The sequence below is a fragment of the Mustela lutreola genome, chromosome 16 (assembly GCF_030435805.1).
Source record: "Mustela lutreola isolate mMusLut2 chromosome 16, mMusLut2.pri, whole genome shotgun sequence".
Lineage (NCBI taxonomy): Eukaryota > Metazoa > Chordata > Mammalia > Carnivora > Mustelidae > Mustela > Mustela lutreola.
Window position 1 is genome coordinate 36,233,132 of NC_081305.1, and position 22,947 is coordinate 36,256,078.

General features: G+C 39.2%; 1 long non-coding RNA gene across 2 annotated transcripts; it reads left to right on the top strand.

Moving 5' to 3' along the window:
• The first annotated feature begins 2,289 nt into the window (after positions 1-2,289).
• On the top strand, positions 2,290-18,639 carry LOC131818412 (uncharacterized). 2 transcript variants are annotated; one of them, XR_009348808.1, is made up of 3 exons: positions 2,290-2,589; positions 7,979-8,056; positions 17,610-18,639. It is a non-coding gene; the product is annotated as an uncharacterized LOC131818412 (long non-coding RNA). The 2 variants fall into 2 exon arrangements; XR_009348809.1 differs by lacking the exon at positions 2,290-2,589 and adding an exon at positions 3,608-3,752.
• Positions 18,640-22,947: the final 4,308 nt, after the last annotated feature.

Sequence of the window (22,947 nt, forward strand, 5' to 3'; positions counted from 1 at the left end):
ATTAAAAAAATAAAAAATTATATATAAACAAAGAATTCTTGGATCAACTAGGAAATAAAAAAAGAACAGGAAATCAAAGAAGACCAAACATTCAAAAAATTCATGGAAACCGCTGAGAATGAAGACACCTCAGTCCAAAACCTATGGGATATGGCAATGGTGGTCATAAGGGGGAAATACATAGCCATCCAAACCTCAGTCAAAAATTGAAAAAAACCAGAATACACCAGCTCTCTGTGCACACTAAAGAACTGGAAAAGTAGCAATAAATTAAGCCAATTCCATGCATAAGAAGGGAAATAAGATTAGAGCAGAGATCAATGAGATAGAAACTAGAGATACAGTAGAACGCATCAACAAAACTAGAAGCTGGTTCTTTGAAAAAATCAATAAGATCAATAAACTACTAATGGCCAAACTAATCCAATAGAAAAGAGAGAAAGCCAAAATTAATAAAATTGTGAAAGAGGAGAGATCACTACTAAGGAAATAGAAACAATAATCAGAAATTATTATCAACAGCTACATGCCAATTAGTTAAGCAATCTAGAAGAAATGGATGTATTCCTGGAAACCTATAAACTTCCAAGACTGAAACAGGAAGATATTGAGAAACTGAATAGACCAATATCTAGTAACAAGATTGAAGCAGCAAACAAAAACTTCCTAAAAAAACAAAAGCCCAGGACCTGATGGGTTCCCTGGGGGGAATTCTACCAAACTTTCAAAGAAGAAATAATACCACTCCCCTGAAGCTGTTTCAAAAAAATATAGAAACAGAAGGAAAACTTTCAGACTCTATGAAGCCAGCATTACCCTGATCCCCAAACCAGGCAAAGACCCCACCAAAAAGGAGAATTTCAGAACAATATCCTTGATGAATATGATCTCTCCTATCCCTCATACCTAGGCCCCAATATGGGTTTGGACTCACCCAGGAGTCAGGCACACTCTGTATGCGAGCATTTTCTGAATGGGCTGACAACTGGAAGATGACCTTGATAGCACTTCCAACATCTGAGGCAAAACTCCTCTCTCTGTGGGACATCTGTGTGGTATATCTTTGTGTTTATCACATAACGTGATCTTATTCACTAAAAACTTTTATGGAAATACCTGCATAACAAATATAATACATATAAATCTATAATATATAATATGTAGTATAAATGTATAATATATATAAAATATATACATTTCCAAAATCCAAAAATATATATATTTCCAAATATACATAAGAAAGTACTATATTATAAGCCATATTAATTAGGGAATGATTAAAAATACCTGTTTTTGTCTTGGTTTGGGTTCCTGCAGAAGCAAAGTTTAATTCAAGGACATGTGCTGGCATTTTATTTGGGAGATGAATCCAGAAATCACAAAGGGAGTGACAAGAAAAGTGAGACAGAGATATATAAATGAATGGGTTATTAGGGATCCATCTTTCCAAGGGCCTTGTAAGAAACTGTATGGAATATACCTAGACTTGTCCACCAGAAGACAGGGAACTTGAATTTTTTCCTTTCCATCTCGGTTTGTTGAGGCATATCTTTTGTGCTCTGCCACTTGCGTATCCAGCTTATACTCCCCCATTTGTTGGAGTTAGTTCTGGTGCTGCTGGAAAAAGTCCTCAGGAAGAAGAGAGGTGCAAATGCTTGAGACAGGAGGCTGTCACTGTTAGGGCTCGTGATCAAAGGAACGAGACTGACACAAAGTGAAAATCAAACAAAACTTTATTTCGCACCAAGCATCAAAAATCAAACTGACTGGTAGGGGCCATCTCTTATGAAGAGACAATGACTATGACCCCGACAAGGCTGCTCCCAAGAAGGCCGCTGGGGATGAGGCATTCTGGATGAGGCTGCTCCGCAGACGAGGCCACTCCAGATGCGGCCGCTCCCTAGAGGAGGCCACTCAAAGAGGCGACGACGATGACCCCGACAAAGCCACCCTGGATGAGGCCACTTGCCGACGAGGCCGCTCTGGACAAGGCTGCTCTGGACGAGCCCACTCCCAGGCTGAGGCCGCTCCCCAGATGAGACTGCTCCCCTGCCAGGCTGCTCCCCGATGAGGCCACTTACAGTGGCGAGGCCAATTGGGGCAGCGCTGCTCCCCACTATTAACCCACGACTACCCTAATGGCTCCCCACAGCTACTCTAATGGCTATCCCAACGGATATTCTAACTCCTCCTACTACTCTAACGGCTATTCTAACTCCTCCTACTAGTCTAACAGCTATTCTAACTCCTCCTCCTACTCCCCCTACCCCAGCCTCACAGACTAACCCTTATAGAGGTGGTTGAGCCTGGCCCACACACAGGTGGCCAATGGGATTTCAACTCACCACAGTAAATATATGCACGCCCACTGATTGGATGTCTCCATCCAACCTGGCCTGCCCCCGATATCCAGGGTTTGCAACTAAGTTCCGCTGGAAGGGGCGGGGTCAATCTAAGTTTACAGCCAAATGGCTTCCCCTGGCTAACCAGGCCCCTACAGTCACCATTTTGGAAACTATCTGTCACAGTTTCAGGTGACCTCAAGTGAACTGAGGGAATTGAGGCATCAACAATATCTGCTATAACCTTGTAAGTGATTCTAGAAAAACTCAAGTCTCCAAATATATTGAAATAGGAAAATAATTTATGTAGATTTCCATAAGCTAGTTTTGGATGATGGCATTTGGATTGAAGGTCAATTTCAGATTTCATACTAGCCAGATATATGATGTTACCATCTGAAAATACATAGGGATTTGAGCATTTTGCCCAGTTATACCATATTTTTTCTCTCAGTAGTCAAAGGAATGCTTTTTTAGTTGCCAATCTGTGACCAGCAGGACTGTGGGCCCATCTCTAGTGCTGGGGCTCCTGCCCCTTTGCTTTGGTTTAGAAACATGTCCAGTATCATGTCTTTAGTACCTTCTAGTCAAAAATCATTGAAAGATTGCCTTTCAATGCATGGATACCCTATTCCATTTCCTATTATAGCTGAACAAAGGGAAGCTTTTGGATTCTTTAGCAAAATTAAAAGAAAGTCTTTTTTTTTTTTTTTTGTTACGATTTTACTTGAGAATGAGTGAGCAACTATCTCCAGGGTTGGGGAGGGGCAGAGGGAGAAGGAGGAGTCTGACACAAGGCTCAATCCTGGGATCCTGAGATCATGAGCTGTGATGAAGTCAGACACTTAAACAACTAAGCCACCCAGATGCCCCAAGAAAGCCTGGTTTGTGACCAACAAACCTTCTCAGGTGATTTAGTATGAAAGATAGACCCAATTTCCATAATGGATTAATCAGGGGGGCTGGAGAGAGAACATAGTTTGCTTTCCCACTGTGGTCTATCCTTATGATCTATTTTCAATATCTTGGATTTAGGTAGGCTTGTTTTAAACACTTTTCTTGATATCTTCATGTTCACATGAGTACGTTTACCTATGAGTATACACACACAGTGCCACATTGCCTGGGGGTAAATAAAGGGCAGCCAGCCTCCAGGATGAGTTATGACAGTGTGGGACCCTTTGTGATGCAATGAAGCTGCAGTTGGTAGAGATTCTAATGAAGTCAGGTTTTTTTTTTTTTTTTTTTTTTTAAACAAGTAGACCATGTACATCTGTTTCCCACCTACTATATTTCTTTCAAATCCATGAATCAAAAAATTGAGTTGACCTAATTCTAGGACTCCATCTGTAATCTTTGTCCACAAAAACATGTAGGTTGGGGTTGATCAAGAGGCAGAGAGGAGATTCAGTAAGTGTTAACTGATTCTGAATGGTAATTGTTGCTGAATTGACCCAAGATAGGGTCATCTACTGTGGTCACCTAACTCTTCCTACAGAATTATAAATTCACTGTGTGGGGACTTTTCTGAGATTCTGGGACTCTGTGATGTCTTTTTAAGATTTTTATTTATTTAGGGGCGCCTGGGTGGCTCAGTGGGTTAAAGCCTCTGCCTTTGGCTCAGGTCATGATCTCAGGATCTTGGGATCGAGCCCTACATCGGGCTCTCCGCTCAGCGGGGAGCCTGCTTCCTTCTCTCTCTCTGCCTGCCTCTCTGCCTGCTTGTGATCTCTCTCTGTCAAATAAATAAATAAAATTTAAAAAAAAGATTTTTATTTATTTATTTGAGAGATAGAGTATGTGAGAGAGTGCACATATATGTGATCACATATATGAGGGGCAAAGGGAGAGAGAGAAGCAGACTCCTCACTGAGTAGGAAGCCTGGCATGGGGCTCAATCTTAGGACCCTGGGATCATGACCTGAGCCAAAGGAAGATGCTTAATCAACTGAGTCACCCGGGTGCCCCTCTATGATGTCTTTTTAATCATGTCACCTTCTTTTCTGGGAAAGGCATAGTGATAATTTGTGTGTGGAGCTCATGGCTTAGCCACACTCTCTCAGCCACACTCTCTCAGCAGATCAAGGACACTTGCTCCATATGTTTGCTTTCATTACTAATAGCATGTTCATATTTCAGATGAATATCATGCTGAATTAACCTAATTACACATGACAGCTAATTTTCTGAGTGATAGGCAAGTCTTTAAGGATTTTTTTTTTTTTTTTAAATTTTGGAGAACACTCAAATTGCAGCTATGAGGTTTTGGTAGGGAATAGGAGAGGGAAAAATCTGGTGGGCTTCTAGGAGGAATCCTCTAAAAGATGGAAGAGCTATTGTCCTTTTTATTTAAAAAGCTCATCTGGGCATTTAAGGCTTGCATGAATATTACATTATTCAATAACATTCTTTTCCAGACTTAGTCCCTATTTCTTCCCTTTGTATCCTTTTTGCTCCATCTCTGAGGGACTACCCAAATCAGATATTTTCCTAATAGGTTTGCCTCAACTGTTAACTGGAAACAATTGTTAATGTCTACCAGGAGTGATGTTGAGAAAGACTCTGGGACTGTGTCTCATTTAATAAAAACACAGTGTGGCCAATATGTGATGCCTGCTCATATCTGCCCACTTTTTCACTCTTCTTGATCCCTGAGGTCCCAGTCCTACACTTGCCATCATCTTTTCCCATCTGGACAATGTCAGTGCAATCCTAATTATGTCCCTGCTAACATGTTTGTCTTTTTCCCACTCTTGCCTCTACACAGCTGCCAGATATGCTCTAAATTTTGCTAGGAAAATGGACTTGGGGTGGAGCAATTCTTCATTGAGTAGACCTGTCCTGTATATTGCAGGGTGTTTAGCATCCCTGGACCTCCTTAAATGGTACTAGTATACTCAATACATTGTGCCAACCAGAAATGTCCCTGCATGGGGGCAGCCATATTGTATCTATTGAGAATTATGGTTGACATAATATTTTAGGGGGAAAAATCCATCTTATCCTTGTTCAAAATCATTTAATGATAAAAAAGTAACCAAAAGTGAATGTTTCTATGACAACACTTTAATTAGCATAAATTCTAACTCTTCAACATAACTTTTGGATGTGTTTCAACTACTCTATGTATTCCAATGCCACATCAAGCTTGGATGCTCCTGAGGACCTTTCCCCATATCTGTTTCTATGCCTGGAGTGTCAGTCCCATCACCCTAATCCTAATTTTCACATGTGGGCTCCTTCCCTTCCTTCAGGTCTTAGCTTATCTATCACCTCACCAGACAGCCTTACCTGATTCTGATCACTGTATATAAGCAGGCACCCCACCCCCCCAACAAGGTTTTCTTCTACCACTGCCTTTTGTTTATTATCTTTATAACACTTTCTCAATTTGTAATCCTTATTCATTTATGTGTTGACATTACTGTTTTTTTTTTTTGTTTTTGTTTTTTTTTTTTTTTTTGTCACTAGTTCCATAGGGCAGAGATGAAGTCTATTTGGTTCTTGACTCTGACCTGGATGATAACTATGGAGACCTCTCATGGGTTTGAAGGGACAGGCTACAGAGGGGAGCTAGACTTATTTCCCAGATGGGTCTGGGGGATACCCAAAGCATCCCTACCCCAATTTGGTGCAGCAATACTTACCAGAAGGAGCAAATGTCTAGTTACTAAGGTGCCTGAAAGAGCCCCCCAACAAGTGACAAGGAAAAGCACTTCTGTATGTGAATTTGGAAATAGCTGGGAGAGGACTTTTGGGTCTGAAGGAGATATGTGGATGTCAGAGTCACTGTGGGTCCACTGCCTCCACCATGCCAAGATTCAGTGAGATTCAGAGCCCTGTCTTTCACCTCTGCCCTGGGATATCTGAGATGTCCTATCCAGAAAAAGAGGGTAGGCAGGAGAAAACACTGACTTTTAATCTTGAAATGTTTACATTTCTCTGGGAAAGAATGAGGTAACTAGATTAAGTTTGTGTGCAAGGCAAAATGGTAACAACTCAAAAACTGAGTTTTGTTATAGAAGGTTACATTTTTACACACTGAACTTTGTGAATGAAAGTTCATAGCATGTGTTATATTAATAAATGTTAATAACAACTATCCTGGGGGCGCCTGGGTGGCTCAGTGGGTTAAAGCCTCTGCCTTTGGCTCAGGTCATGATCCCAGGGTACTGGGATTGAGCCCCACATGGGGCTCTCTGCTCTGCAGGGAGCCTGCTTCCTCCTCTCTTTCTGCTACCTCTCTGCCTACTTGTGATCTCTCTCTGTCAAATAAATAAATAAAATCTTTAAAAAATAACTATCCTGATTACACTCTATAGTTCTTTATATAATCACATCTGCTTGGTTCTTACAATGACATACTGAGAATGTGCTACAGCTGGGGTCTGAATATAGGTGTTTTCTCTCTCTCGTAGCTTGTCTCCTTGTTAGTAGGCCCTGTGTTGCAACTCTCTGGAAAGATTAGAAATTTAGATCAAAAAATGAAAGCTGTTTGTCTTGGAATCCTGAGTTGATGGGCTGCCTACCTAAAGAACCTATTATTTGGATCTGCTTGGAAGAAGTGGGTGGAGATCTGGGATCTGCAGTTGGCATTTCCCAGAGTCTCCTATACTACCAGAAGCTTGAGATCCCTCAGCACTTCTCCTTGGCCTGACTCAACCAAGCTTTACAAATAGGGGTAGTTGGATGGGTTACTAACAGCCTTTCTGGCAGAAGGGTTTGAGACTGGGAAAGGTCTGTTGGTGGATGTGGGTTGAGGCTATATTGCAAAAAACTCCCTGCTGAGCTCAGAGACTTGAAGGAGGCTCTTGAACATCTCAGTACTTCTGTGCTCCCCATGGGACCAGCTAGACTTTGCTCTGTGCAAACCTCTCATCAGGCCATGGTTGCCTGTTAGGCCACTAGTACTAGTACCAAATCTTACCAAATCAAGGTTCTCTCAAACTTGAAGTTGAATGCTGAAGTTAATATTAATAGTGTTATCACCAAACAGAACATTTACTGAGCATCTGTCATATGCCAGGCACCAAGCTAAACTCTTTCCAATATTAGCTCATTTAATTCTTGTAATAATGCAATATAGGTGATAACCATTATTGCTTCTATTTCACTGATGATGATTTGAGACTGGAAGATATTTGGAAATAATATCTAAAATCACAACTGTACCTTGGTTTGTCTGCCTTTAGAGTAGGATTCTAGATCACTATTCCATACCATACAATCATAATCATGACCATCACAATTACACTATATGTCAGGTACTATGAGAATTGCCTTATGACTAAGGGAAGCTCTATAATTACACGTGGTCTATATTAGCAGACTTTTAAGGGCAACTACATATTGCTGCCTATAATTGACCCTATTGATACCTGAGCTGAACTCATCAGCATGAGTGTCAGAGGTGTGAAAGTACCAAAAAGGTCTGAGCTCTCCATCAGTTTGTGGCAAGACTTGTGCTTTAGGCAGGAGCTGATAAAGCTGTATTGACATTCCTGTGGACCGAGCAGAAGCTGCATATCCTCTTGGCTCTCTGGATGAATCTCTTACTATCACTGAGGAAACTACAGCCAGGATAACCCAGAATTGACCGATTTTTTTCTGAAATCTGTGATTATTTTGCTTCGTAGGTATTGCTGTCCCCATGTTACAGATGGTGAAAGTGAGACCTAGAAAACTTAAGTGAGATATCTGAAGATGTAGAACTAGTAAGTGACACAGCTGAAACTTTTCTGTCCTATTCTGATGCTGGTTCTCATATAACCTCCCTTCCTCTGGTCATCAACTCTTACCAATCTCTGAAAATTTCCTCCTTTAATTTTCTTCCCTTCAGTATGGCAATAAGACAGATCTAAGGGGCTTGGGAAAAACCATTTGTTCTCCCAACATATATGCACATGTCTTCTATGTGAAACTCTGATGAGAATTATTTAAATAATATGTCAATAGAGATTTCACCCTTCTTTCCAAATTTGTCCCACAGAGGAAGCCTGATGGCTAAAATTTACTGGTATGCCATTGCTATAGTTTACAGCAATGTTTGGCAGATCTGATGATCATCAGAATTATCTAAGGAGTTTTTGAAAGATATTCATACCTGGGCCAACCCAGAGTTTTGGCAGGGATGGTATAGAGAAAAGAAATCCGTGTTTTTATTTTTTCAGTCTTTTTAAATTAAATTCCAGTATAGTTGACATACAGTGTTATATTAGTTTCAGATGTACAATATAATGATTCAACAATTCTAATCATTACTCAGTGCTCATCATGATAAATGTAATCTTTAATTCCCATCACCTATTTCACCCATCTCCCCAACTCCTCCCTCTGGTAATCATCAGTTTGTTCTCTATAGTTAAGAGTTAAGAGAAATCTGCGCTTTTAAAAATCTATACTTTCCATGGGTTTGGTAGCTATTGATGAAGAGGAGAGAGCCCTGGCCTATAAACTTGAAGTCGTGGGTTCTTATCAAGTTTTACCAGTGACTTGTTTCATAACTTTAATTAAATAACTTTTTCTGTGTCTACCTTTGTTTCCCCAACTCTCAAATAAGGGGAATTGGAATAAGTCAGGGTCTCAAACTGATTTCCAGTAGGATCAATATTCCTGGCGTATGTGTTTTGTTTGAACTGGCATGTGCGTTTTGTTTGTTAAAAATACTTCACAAGTATAGTGCAAATGATGTTCAGGTCAACCAGATGCTGGCCAAAACAGGATCATGCCAAAACAGGAAACTTGAGGTGATCTGTTGGTTAGGTGTTAACATTTTAGTCTCTGGATGATGGAACAGACTGATGTTCAGGGGCAGGCCAGGGGTGCCCGAGTGCTGGAGACAGTCATTTGAGAGCTGGGGATAATGACTGCTTCCCAATTTAAATGTAAGGAAGTCACTATTTTTGCAACAGGCACAGCAGGTGAGTACCAGATGACTACCAGTCTTATCTGTATAATAATTTTGTTATTCTTTGTTATTATCACTTGGTTTTATTATATTAAAATATTAAATTAAATATCAATACTTAAGTACAGGGGAATTTTTCTTTTATAAACCTCGATATACGGCTTCTCTTGAAAAAAAAAAAAAAATCTGGCCACACTGGATCTGAACTTCTGCCTAGCAACAATTACTTGGGATTGAAAAGCATTGCTGCCTTGAACCCAGCAGGTATTCTCCAGGTTCTCAGAGAGTCTGACCAGAGACTTCATCCATTTATCCTCCCTGCTGGCTACTATAGACATTTGATTTTGTGGTTCCTTGTCTAATAAGGTCCTTTCTAGCCTTAAAGCTTGAGGGCTTTTTTATTCTTTTGCTCTCCAATCCCATTCCTGAATGAAGTTAAATGGGCAGCCAGATAGGACTCTATAAGAAGTCAATAATTTTGGGGTGCCTGGGTGGCTCAGTGGGTTAAAGCCTCTGCCTTCGGCTCAGGTCATGGTCCCAGTGTCCTGGGATCGAGCCTCACATCAGGCTCTCGGCTCAGCGGGGAGACTGTTTCCTCCTCCTCCTCTCTCTCTCTGCCTACCTGTGATCTCTATCTGTCAAACAAATAAATAAAAAATCTTAAAAAAAAAAAAGAAGTCAATAATTTTAAGGTGAGACTTGAAGCTTGAAGCCTATTAAAGTTGATGACATCTCTTTAAGCTATAAATTGGCCCCTGCCAGGAGCTGGGTGAGATAGGCCTTTGGTGTGGATTAATCCCAAGATGTTTCATTAAAATCTCTGCATAGCCAGCAGTGGGAGGTGACATGCTGACTTGACTTGTACTTTTTCTTGAGGTGACATGCCTGTCCTTTATGCCACAAACTATATCTACAGCTTCTCCTGCTTTCAGCCTCAATTAGAGGAGTGGCTTGTTGATTTGACTTTAATTCTGAGTTACTTCCTTGAGACTGGGTGCTGGCTGAGGTCAATGCTTTCTGAAGTCTTGTTAAGTGTCTGTCACAGAGCTGACAACCCTGGAGGCTTTCACACTAGAGAGCAAGTCATCTCTGCCTTTGGAGTCCTGACTCAGACAGAAAAACAGGACAGACATTACCTCTCATCTGGCAGCCTTTCCTCAAAGAACCTGATTCCCGAGTCCTTCCTCATTTTCCCTAAGTGAAATGCAAAGGCCTTAAAGCCTGATTTTGTTCAAGAATCAGATGTACTGCTGAATGTGCTCAGTGAAGGTGAGCTGAGTATTTTATATTGAATAACAACACTGACAAAAATGGTAACAATTACAATAATGTTTTTTTCCTTTCCCTACTTAATTATTGACCGAGTATTTATTATCAGACACAGTGGTGAATAAGCCATCTACAGTCATCAGCGGCTTACTGTCTTAGGAAAGAGGCTGGCTTAGTCCAGAATGCCTCAGAAACAAATACTGAGACAAGGATTTCAGCACCAATAGTTTATTCAGTAGGTTCAGGAAACAGAGAAGTGGAGGAGTGATTCAGTCATTAGAGGGTGTCCTATTAAGTCAGATGTCACAGTGAACAAAACAGTGAACTGAAGCTTAAACCTGTAGGATATTGAGAAAATATGTAAAATAACACATCAGAATTATCCTTTCCAAGGCAAGAGAACTGGGGTACTTATAGAGGATCATTGGCTGAGGACTTCTGGCAGAGGTTGTTAATTCCTTGGCACTTCAGCCTGCTGCACAGTAGCCTTCAGTTGCCAAGAGAATCTTTCAGGATCTGAAATACAGAAATTGGCTGAACTCCCTAAAATCATAGAATGATAGGAATATTGGTGGGACACTGATAATATCTGCTATAGAAACAAACATTAATCAAATATTGTATTCAAGAACTACAGAACACTTATGAAGGAAAGTGAGGAGGACACAAAGAGATGGAAAATATTCCATGCTCATAGATTGGAAGAATACATATTGTTAAAATGTCTATGCTGGGGTGCCTGGGTGGCTCAGTCAGTTAAGCGTCTACCTTCAGCTCAGGTCATGATCCCAGGGTCCTGGGATCAAGTCTCACATTGGCCTCCTTGCTCAGCGTGGTCTGCCTCTCCCTCCACTTACCTCTCTCTATCTGCCTGCTGCTCCCTTCTGCTTGTGCTCTCTCTCTCTCTGACAAATAAATAACTAAAATCTTTTTTAAAAAATGCCTATGCTAACCAGAGCAATCTGCACATTCAATGCAAGTCCTATCAAAATACCATTTTTCACAGAGCTGAACAAACAATTCTAAAATTTGTATGGAACCAAAAAAGACCCTGAATAGGCAGAGAAATGTTGAAAAAGAAAACCAAAGCTGGGGGCATAACAATGCTTGACTTCAAGCTATAAACAAAGCTGTGGTCATCAAGACAGTATGATACTAGCACAAAAACAAGACACCTAGACCAATGGAATAGAGTAAAACACCAGAAACAGACCCTGAACTCTATAGAAAACTAATCTTCAACAAAGCAGGAAAGAATATCCAATGTAAAAAGGACAGTCTCTTCAACAAATGGTGCTGGAAAAATTGGGTAGCCACATGCAGAAGAATTAAACTGAACCTTTTTTTTTTTTTTGCATTATGCACAAATGTCAATTCTAAATGGATGAAAGACCCAAATATGAGATGGCAAGCAATCAAAATCCTAGAGAAGAACACAAGCAGCATCCTCTTCAACATCTGCCTCAGCAACTTTTTTCTAGATATGTCTTTCTGGACATATCTCCAAAGCAAGGAAAACAAAATTAAACATGACCTATTGGGACTTCATCAGGATAAAAAGCTTTTGTACAGCAAAGAAAACAGTTAACAAAACTGAAAAGCAACCTACAGAATGGGAGAAGGTATTTGCAAATAATGTATCAGATAAAGAGCTAGTATCCAAGATCTATAGAGAACTTAATAAACTCAACATCCAAAAATAATCCAGTCAAGAAATAATAATCCAGTCAAGAAATGGGCAGAAGACACAAACGGACATTTCTCCAAAGAAGACATACAGAGGGCCAACAGTTACATGAAGAAATGTTCCACATCACTTGGCATCAGAGAAATACAAATCAAAACCACAATGAAATACCACCTTATACCAGTTAGAATGGCAAACATTAACAAGTCAGGAAACAACAAATGTTGGTGAGGCTACGGAGAAAGGGGAACCCTCCTACATTGTTGGTGAGAATACAAGGTGGTACAGCCACTCTGGAAAATAGTATGGAGGTTCCTCAAGATGTTAAAATTAGAACAACACTATGACCCAGCAATTGCACTACTGAGTATTTACTCCAAAGATACAGATGTAGTGAGAAGAAGTGTTACCCCAATGTTCATAGTAGCAATGTCCACAATAGTCAAACTGTGGAAGAAGAAGAGATAGATGTCCATGGACAGATGAATGGATAAAAAAGATGTGGCTCATATATACAATGGAATATTACTCAGCCATCAGAAAGGATGAATACTTACCATTTCCATTGACATGGTTGAAACTAAGGGTATTAAGTGAAATAAGTCAATCAGAGAAAGACAATTATCATATGGTTTCACTCATATGTGGAATTTAAGAAACAATGCAGAGGATCATAGGGGAAGGGAGGGCAAACAGAATGGAAAGTTATCAGAAAGGAAGAAAAACCATGAGAAACTATTAACTATAAGAAAAAAAAACTGAGGGTTACTGGGGGATGGGGAGATGGGGCAACCAGGTGATGGGCATTAGAAAGGGCACACGATATGATGAGCAATGGGTTTTATACACAACGGATGAATTATTGAACAGTGTATCTGAATCAAATGAGGTACTATATATTAGTTAATAGAATTCAAATTAAAAATATGGAAAATATCAGAGGTGACTTATCAAGTGTTTACTGAGTATCCTTAAAGCTTATTCATCATTTTTACCCAGGATGATACTGATAGCTTTTAAATTATGATCAATGCTCTTAATTTGCAATGTTTTTGTTTGGAAATAGTAAGAAATTATTACTAATCCCTGACAAGTTGAATCCTTCATTTGCTGTATAATTTTTTTTTAACAGTGTCTGGAATAGTCTTGTAAAGACCCAAGTTTGATCATGACTCTTCCATTTGTCACGTGTATGAATTTTAATAGAACACTTTCCTATTTAGGCCCTGTTTCTCCATCTCTGAAATATGAAGGTAAGACTAGGTGATCTTTAAAGTTACTCCCCCTAAAAGTCTGGGAGATTTATCTTTTCTTCTCTTTCTCCTTCTCTGCCTCCCCCATTTTCCCTTCTCTTTTCCTCCACAGCCACTGAACATCTACTATGAGCCAGGTACTGGGTCCCAGGAATACAAAGACAAATTCTTTTTTTTTTTTTTTTTTTGTAAGAGTTTTTTTTTTTTTTTTTTTTTTTTTTTTTTTAAGATTTTATTTATTTATTTATCTGACAGAGAGAGAGATCACAAGTAGGCGGAGAGTCAGGCAGAGAGAGAGAGAGAGAGAAGCAGGCTCCCGCTGAGCAAAGAGCCCGATGCGGGGCTCGATCCCAGGACCCTGAGATCATGACCCGAGCCGAAGGCAGCGGCCCAATCCACTGAGCCACCCAGGCGCCCCTTTTTTGTAAGAGTTTTAATTCTGGTTGGGGCAGGGTGCAAAGATAATTACAGTATGATGGTATAAGTACTATGAAAGAAAGACAAGATAGTGCAGGCCTAAGGCTGGGGCAACATTTTAGGAAGCTCCCTTTGGCTGTGGTATAGAGTATGATACAGAAGGAAAAGATTAGGTTTAGGGAGCCTGATGTGGTGATGCAGTTGTGAATTGATGGCAATGGACAATGGGGATAAAAGAGATAAAAGAGAAGTTTAGAAAGCAGAATCAGATAGCGTGTGTGTGTGTGTGTGTGTGTGTGTGTGTGTCTTGATAGTAGGGAGGAAGGTGGGTGCTAACTTTCAACTGAGATCTGGGACCCAGGAAGAAAAACAGGTATGGTTAGAAGGAAAGGTGATGAGTTAAGGGTAGGAGTACCTGAGCTCTCTCTTACTAAACTTCAGGAAGATCATTCAATCTCCAGGAATTTTATTTTCTAGAATATCTGTAAAGTAGAAATAGGAATAGAATAGTACCTACATTCTATAAGGATTAGATTTCACTTTATGTGAGAATGCTATACAAACTGGCATTGTTCTCCAGGTATGGAGATTACTCTTATTACAGTGTGATTTTCAGTCTGTTCAGTGTGGGGGGACATGTCAGGAGACTAGAATTTGAGTCTAGTCTTTGCCTCTTGCTAGTAGTTGTGTAAGACATGGTCCATTTGGGGGTTTAATTTACTCCCTTACCACCATCCTACCCCCATCTTCATAATGAATATTCTGACAATTTTGGGCTGAGTGTGGTTTGATTATATACTATGTTTGAATCACACGGTTTAAAAAAGCAATTTAGTTGGCAACACTCAAAAACCAGTTTCACATAAAATATTTCATCTTGAACCACTATTCCCACATCCAGTAGTCAGACGACACTAAGTGGAGGCTACTCACATAGGACGTCCAGTGTAGCCTGATACCCACTACTCCTCCCTGGGTATGGACCCAGAGTTGAGTGTCATTGGTCATTTTTCATTATCATTGTGTCGCTGCTCTTCTCACTCCTGACTCTTTCACTCATTCATGTTCCCTTCTTGACTTTGCATGTTTTTGGATTTGTGACCCACTAAATATATGGTCTTCTCTGAAGTCACATTTCTCTTTAAAATTCTGCAATTTTGTCTCTAAATATCCTATAGCTGGCTTCTTACAGACTTGAAATCTCTGACAATGGTTCCTATGTCATATTTCGGGAGTGAATGACTGCTTTCTGATGATGATGCTTCACCTGTTTCAATTAATTAGGTGGCTAGTTTAAAACATAGAACAGAGAGGAATAAACTAGACAGGTGCATCACTTAGATTTTCCATCCTTTTTAAATCAAAGAGCTCTAACTTAACCTGACTTTGGGGAAAAAAGAATTTCTTTAGTTACATGATGACCCAAAAGGACTAGTCAGTTGAACTCTTAATCCAGAGGCTCAAAAAATGTCATTGAACTCAGTTTCTCTCTATTTCCTGGCCATTCTTTTCCATTCCAGCTACATGATCGAACTCCACTAATGGCTACGAGGGGCTCAAATCCCTCATTCAAGGCTTGTGGAAAAGAAAGTGTGTCTTCTTAAAGGGCACACTAAAGTCTCTTTATTCCTCTCTGTCCCTGACTGAGCCATGTGTCTCTCCTTTAACTGGCATGGTCAGGGAAATGTGATGCACTGACTAGTCAGTCCTGTGTCTAATGCCTTCTGCAGCCAAAGGTGGTGCCAATTCCACTTGACATTCACGGACTGAGGGTGGGAAGGAGTTATTTCCTACAGGAAAATTTTTGTCAGAATTACCCAAAGAAGGGAGAATGGGTGCTATATGGATATTTTCTATCAAAAATAATATATAGCCTTCCACCCTATATGGGTCTTCTGCCTACAACAAGTGATCAGATGACTACAAGTACTTAGAAACCAGTTTCCTTAAGGGTAAGCGGGGGGGTCATAGTGTTTAAATCACTAGCAGTGGAATAAGTTATTCATAATAGATATAGAATTATTTAAAATTTAGTAAACCATTTTTAAGCAGCACCAAATGAACTTTTTGATATTAGAAAAACTGAGAGATATTTTTAGTGTTTCCTTTTTCAGCAGGGAGCCTGCTTATTCCTCTGCCTGCTGTTCCCACTGCTTGTGCTTGTTCTCTCTTTCAAATAAATGAACAAAATCTTTAAAAAGATGAACAAAAATGAACAAAATCTAAAAAAGAAAAAGGAAAAAATCTTAACATAGATACCTTATTTGATACTATTTTAAAAACAAACAATTTGGGGTGCCTGGGTGGCTCAGTGGGTTAAGCTGCTGCCCTCGGGTCAGGTCATGATCTCAGGGTCCTGGGATCAAGCCCCACATCAGGCTCTCCGCTTGGCAGGGAGTCTGCTTCCTTTTCTCTCTCTCTGCCTGCCTCTCTGTCTATTTGTGATCTCTCTCTGTCAAATAAATAAATAAAATCTTAAAAAACAAACAAACAAACAATTTGTCCCAAATCACAAAGCTAATAAAAGGAAGATCTAGGCTATAAATCAAGCTCTGACTCCAAAGATTACACTTCTAACCCTTGTGTCTTACTCCTGTCATTATCTATGCCTTTCTCCACGATGAACTTGGAACATCTGGCTTCAAGTCAACTAATTAAACAAAGAAAATGGAGAAACTATTTGTAGGAGGCACTGTCCTAAATACTGAGGAATTACGGTGAACAAGACATCTGTGATTCTGATATGGGTTGTGTTTGATACCTTGGGAGTGAAAGAGATACCCAGAAAGATGTTGGAAAGACAAGGAGCCAGGGCTAAACCCTGAGGAACTTTGATCTTTAAAGCTGGGTGGAGGTGATGGTGCATCTAAGAGGCAGAGATAGAAAGACCTTAGAAAAGCCAGGAGAACACTCAGTCACAGCACCTAAAAAAATGGCAAACTCTTCCAAAAGGCCATAGTAGTGGAGACTAAAATGTAGCCATGGGATTTAGAAACATGAAGCCCATAGTGCCTTTGGTAAGAGGTTTTTTGGTAGAGTTGTAACAGTGAGGCCATTTTCAAGGAGAAAATGGGAGTGACAGGAGATGGGGGCAGTGTATATAAACACCTCAAATCCCTTTTTTGAAGATGGACTATAAAGGAGAGGAGAGGAATAAGACAAGCGCCAAAGGGGCAGAGGTATAGCTTTTTTTTTTTTTTTTTAAGGTGGGTTAGACTAAAACATTTTTTTTTAATTCTTTATTTTTTATAAACATATATTTTTATCCCCAGGGGTACAGGTCTGTGAATCGCCAGGTTTACACACTTCACAGCATTCACCAAAGCACATACCCTCCCCAATGTCCATAACCCCACCCCCCTTCTCCCAACCCCCCTCCCCCCAGTAACCCTCAGTTTGTTTTGTGAGATTAAGAGTCACTTATGGTTTTAGACTAAAACATTTTTGAATGTTTATGAGATATATACAAGACAGGGGTGATGAAGATATAGGAGGGGAAGACAACAATGGAGTCAGTGGGGCTTCTTACAAGGATAAAAGATTTGAGGTTCATAGCATAAGCCCAGGAGTAGGCTTTTCATACTTATGAGGAAGGACTTCATCCTCAATGAAAGGGAACAGAAAGGGGAGACACACTGAGTCAGCAAGGTTTATAGATTTGGTAAATGGGAGGTGAGAGAGTTTTCATCTAATGACTTCTCTTTTTTTCCTGAATATGACACATTTCTCTATAGAGTCCACTGTTATTTCTCCTGGGCCCAGATGTCTGGAAGGATTGAGTTCAGCCTCCACATAAAAGAGAAAAAGATACTGAGTTGAACACATGCAAATTGTCAACTACTTTTATTCTCTGCTGGAAATAATCCTCATGAGTTTGACAGAAAGAAGGCTGTTGAAAGAAACAAACAAAGAAACAAAGAAAGCATGGTATGCTCATGTCATAGGACTGAATATGCTGACCGCACGTGGGGTGTTTACATTGCTTGTCAGAAGTGGTGAGCCAGGTGTCTAACATCCAAGGTATTGGCAAAAGAATTCTTACTGCATGAGTCTCTTGGAGTCAAATTTGTAAAAAATATTTAAAGGAATTAATCTACAGCAAGTATAAAACCCAAAACCTAAGCCAAGCATATGCAGTCTGCACTGTACTGACCCACCCAGGTTGCTCACAGTTCAATCTGTCTATCTCTGCCACATGGATCACCTCATTGGCAGATGAGAAATGAAATATTACTGATGAATTCAAAAGTGACTCCTGCTAATGTTAAGACTGATCTTATTCCTTGGAAAGACAAACACTGAATATCAGTTCCTTATATTTTTCAGATAACGTAATATGAACTATGATTCTATTAGATATAAAAACAGAAAAAAAAATAAAATTAGTTTTATATTCCCAGTCTGCATTATTTCTTGATTTTATGGTAAAAAAGTATAGAGTACAAAGAACAAAGCTCTTAGGAATTAAAGGAAAGTCTTTAGCCATGTGAATCATAGAGTCCTAAAGTTAGAGAGGACCTCAAGTGTCCTTGGTTGAACTTTTTCTTGATCAAGAATCCCCTCTTCAAAAAAAAAAAAAAAAAAAAGAAAAGAAAAAAAAGAATCCCCTCTTCATCAGCTTCAACATAAGGCCAATCATCCTTGGCCTGACTGTATACGTGATGGGGCATTCATACTGCTGTGGTCTCTCTTTCCATTCTTAGAGAGTTTTGGTTACTCATGTGGAATAACTTCAGTTTTCCTGTCATCACTTATTTTGTGCTGCTAAATTATGTGGAATAAATTCAATCCTTCTTATACAGAATTTATATTCTTATATTAGAAACAAGATATCTTGGCCTTCATGCAACATAGCAATTGGGAGCCTGTGACTGTGAATCATTCAGAACCCAAGTTAGAGTTACATCACAGATTTTATGGGTGGCATGACTTTAAGCAAGTTATTTCTCCTCTTAGAATTTGAGTTTCACATTTATAAAATGACATTAGACTACCTTATAAGGTGTTGTATGGCTTGAGTTTTATAATGAACATAAAGGTCACAATACAGTGCTCTGAAGTTAGAGATTCCATATGCTATAATATATCCATGATTTTACATGATTTTCATGGTTTTCCAATGATTTTTCCATGTTTTCCCATGATTATCCATGATTTTCCATGATTTCCAAGATTTTCCACGATTTTCCTGTTGAATGGCCTTGGGAAGCTGCATTATCTCTTGGTATATCTGTTTCCTCAAGAGATGTTATGATTGCACCTCATGAAGTTGTTGTGAGATTAAATGTAAACTGCTAAGATCTATGCTTGGTGCATAGTAATTGATAAATATTTAATATTGGTCAATAATTAATCAACTAATTAGATTAATTATGTCAGCTAATAATTAATAGTAATTAATATCATATATGTATTTATAGAATACTAGTACCTGGTTCTTATATCTTTGACTAGATATTCATCAGGTATGATATCTGTATTAATTTGTTATATAGGAATAGATAACTAAATATAATATCCTAATAGGGCTTCCCACATCCACTATTGTTGTCCTTCTCACTGTAGCCAAAATTTGCAACTTAATAACACATAAATCTGATTATTGCTTGAACTCTTTCAATGACTTTCCATTGCCTTATCATAAAGCCCAATGATCCCAATATTTGCTCAAAGATCCTTTTTGACTGACTCTTCAGCCTCATCTCCCACCATTTCTCTCTTTGGACTCTATACTCCCCCAGGCAATTGTTTTCAATTTCGTCTAGCCCCATGTTCATTCTCAGCTCTTGGATTTTGCACTTGTTGTGTCTCTTGATAGAAGCTTCCTTTCTCCTTACCTTACCTGGCTGCCTTGTAGTCATCTTTTGTGTTTTGCCTTCATTATTACTTCTCATTCCTCAAAAAGTTAAAAATACAATTACCCTATGACCCAGCAATTGCACTATTAAGTATTTATCCAAAGGATACAAACAGTGATTTGAAGGGACACCTGCATCCCAATGTTTTTAGCAGCAATGTCCACAATAGTCAAACTGTGGAACGAGCTCAAAGGTGTTCATCGACAGATGAATGGATAAAGAAGATGTGGTGTATATACAATGGAATATTAATCAGCCATCAAAAGTATGAAATCTTTCTATTTGCAATGACATGGATGAAACTAGATGGTATTCTGGTTAGCAAAATAAGTCAATCAGAGAAAGACAAATACCAGATGATTTTACTGAAATGTGAAATTTAAGGGGCAAAGTAGATGAACATAGGGTATGGGGAGGAAAAATAAAATAAGATGAAAACAGAGAGGGAAGCAAACCTTAAGAGACTCTTAACTATAGGAAACAAACTGCAGGTTGTTGGAGGGAGGTGGTGGGAGGATGGGGTAATTGGATGAAGGGCATTAAGGAGGGCACATGATATAATAAACACTGGGTGGTATCTGTTACTGATGAATCACTAAATTCTGCTTCTGAAAATAATAATACAGTATATGTTACCTAAATTGAATTTAAATAAAAAATTAAAAGATATCACTCTTCAAAGTAATCTTTTCTGACCCAGCCATATAAACTAGGTTAAGAGCTGCTCTTCTTACTTCCACATCACCCTGTGATTTCTGTAGTATAGCCCTGATTTTAGTATGAAGATTTCTTTATTTACCTCACTCTTGCTTAGCTTGAAGGTCTATGATGTCAGGGACACTCTGCTTTGCTCCTGCTCTTCCTACAGCACCTATCATAGGCCAGGAGCATAGAGGAAACTCAATGGACAACTGTTGAAAGAGTAAAGGAAAATTCAGTTTCTTCCCAGGGATAATTGGCTGTTCAAGTATTTTAAGGACACCTGAAACTCAACTTATCCTATGCTGATGGAGATCTGAGCCTTCAATTTCCTATTGGCCAGGCCTCTCTGAGACTTTCTCTCTTCAGCTACAGGGGACCCGTAGTTTATAGGTAAGGTAGTATTGGGAATAAGACTGAGCATTTTGGATAGAGAAAAAATGATGCCCTGGGGCTCCTGAGTGGCTCAATCTGTTGAGTGGCCAACTCTTGGCTTCAGAGCACGTGGTGATCTCAGGTTCATGAGAGTGAGCCCCACATCAGGCTCCATATCGTGCATGGAGTCTCCCTGTCCCTATCCTCCTCCTCTCCCTCCTCCCAATAGGTAAATGGATAAAATCTTATTAAAAAAAAAAAAAAAAAAAAAAAGAATGCCCCCTTTCCTGTGAAATATTGAAAGTTATTTGGGGGGAATGGCAGAGAATAGTAGTGTCTATTTTTCAATCACCAAGAAGGGACTCTTCACTTCTGTAACATTCTAGGCCCATTGAGGCAGAGAATGCCAAATGAGACTATCTGACCAGAAGTGCGGTTTCAACTAATGCTTTCCTTTCTTCAGGGTTTTTGGTTTCATGAGAAGTTGGTCTTAGTTATGGCTTATGTGGAGGACTTGGAATATATGAACTAGTATCAGTTCTGAAGTAAATCTGAAGGATTTTCAATCTTCCAACAAAACTCTAACAAGTCATGGTGGCCAGCATTTATAGACAAGAATGAATAAATTCCACAATATGTGGCATTTAATGAAGGCTGCTAGGGACAGTGCAATTTGGATTTTATGTGGAGTGTTAATTTTTATTTACTTAAAAGAATAGCTGATAATTAGCAAGAAGATCCAAAGTGTGTGTGTTGAGGCTGAACCAGGAGATTGTTTATGTGAGAGACAGGTCACCCTGTGTTGTGTCCTGATTATTTTCCAAATCCAAATAACCTTCATTGTGCAGATGTGTTGGACCTGACACTTGGCCAATTGACACTTGTCATAAAAGAGTTTATGAAACACATTGAAAAGATGACACTATGTTGCTGTTGTAGGTATATAGCATAAACATGGGCAGGGTGATGGAGAAGGATTATTATTACAGGTTGTAAAGGAAAGCTGGCCTTTGACATGTTCTACAATTTCCTGTAATTAGGGAATATGTGGGGGTGTTGATCAACTTTGTCTTTTTGAGTAAAGTATAGATATGTGGACCTTGTGCCCAGAAAATAAAGCTGGTCTCAATATAACATAGAACAATTGCCTGTTAACATGGATAACCTGCTTTTGAATATGCAGATATAATCTTAATAATAATAATTACAGTTTTTCATTCATTCAATATTAGATATTTACTAAATACTAAATGAGTACACGATAGTTAAATGTATGGATCAGTTAGTATGGGCTAAGTTAATGCTACATTTAAAATAAAGCCCTTAAAATTTCAGGTCATTTTAATTTCATGTCCATCCTGGGCTAACTGTGGTTCTCCTGCATCATCTTCATTCCAGGACCAAAGCAGAAAGAGCAGGGGAGGTACATGTTGGCTTCACGAACTATGACAAACCATGTGATGACCCTTAAAGTTCTGTTCAGAAGTCAGTACTGTCATATCACTAGTCAAAATAAATCACAATACCCCCAGGGATCAGTGGAGTGAGATGTGTAATTCTCCCATAATTCCCTCTCTTTGGTAGTAGAAGCATGAATATTTTGAGCAGACAGTACAATTTACATTAGTGTAAGCAGCAGGAGTTTGGACAAAGAATTCCCAATGACAGAAAGATAAATGGTTTGGCTAATTTCACAAGGACACTTCATAGAATGGGAAGAACTTAAATGAATCTGCCAAGAAGTGAGTTTTATCAGAAGCATTGCCCTGTTTGCTTGTGTTTTTTGTTTGTTTGTTTGTTTGTTTGTTTGGCCCTAATAGTGGTTACTCCCTGCTTTGACCCCTTCCAGCACTTATTTCCAGGGTTTTTCAGGACTCAGCCTTGTGGAAGCACAAATATTCTGAGTTCCTTAATGCACAGCAGCAGATGGGGAGCTGAAAAATTTTGAAAACAACTTTTTTTTCCCCCTGACACAAGTCAGATGCTGAGTTTGTTATTCTAATGGGACTATATCTTTTGACTTCATTTATGTAAAGTTTTCATACTTGCAAGCAATTCACTACTAAAGGAAGTCATCAATTCTTATACTACCAAATTTAATTAAAGTTATTCTTTGCTGATATCTAGTGTAAAAATGGCA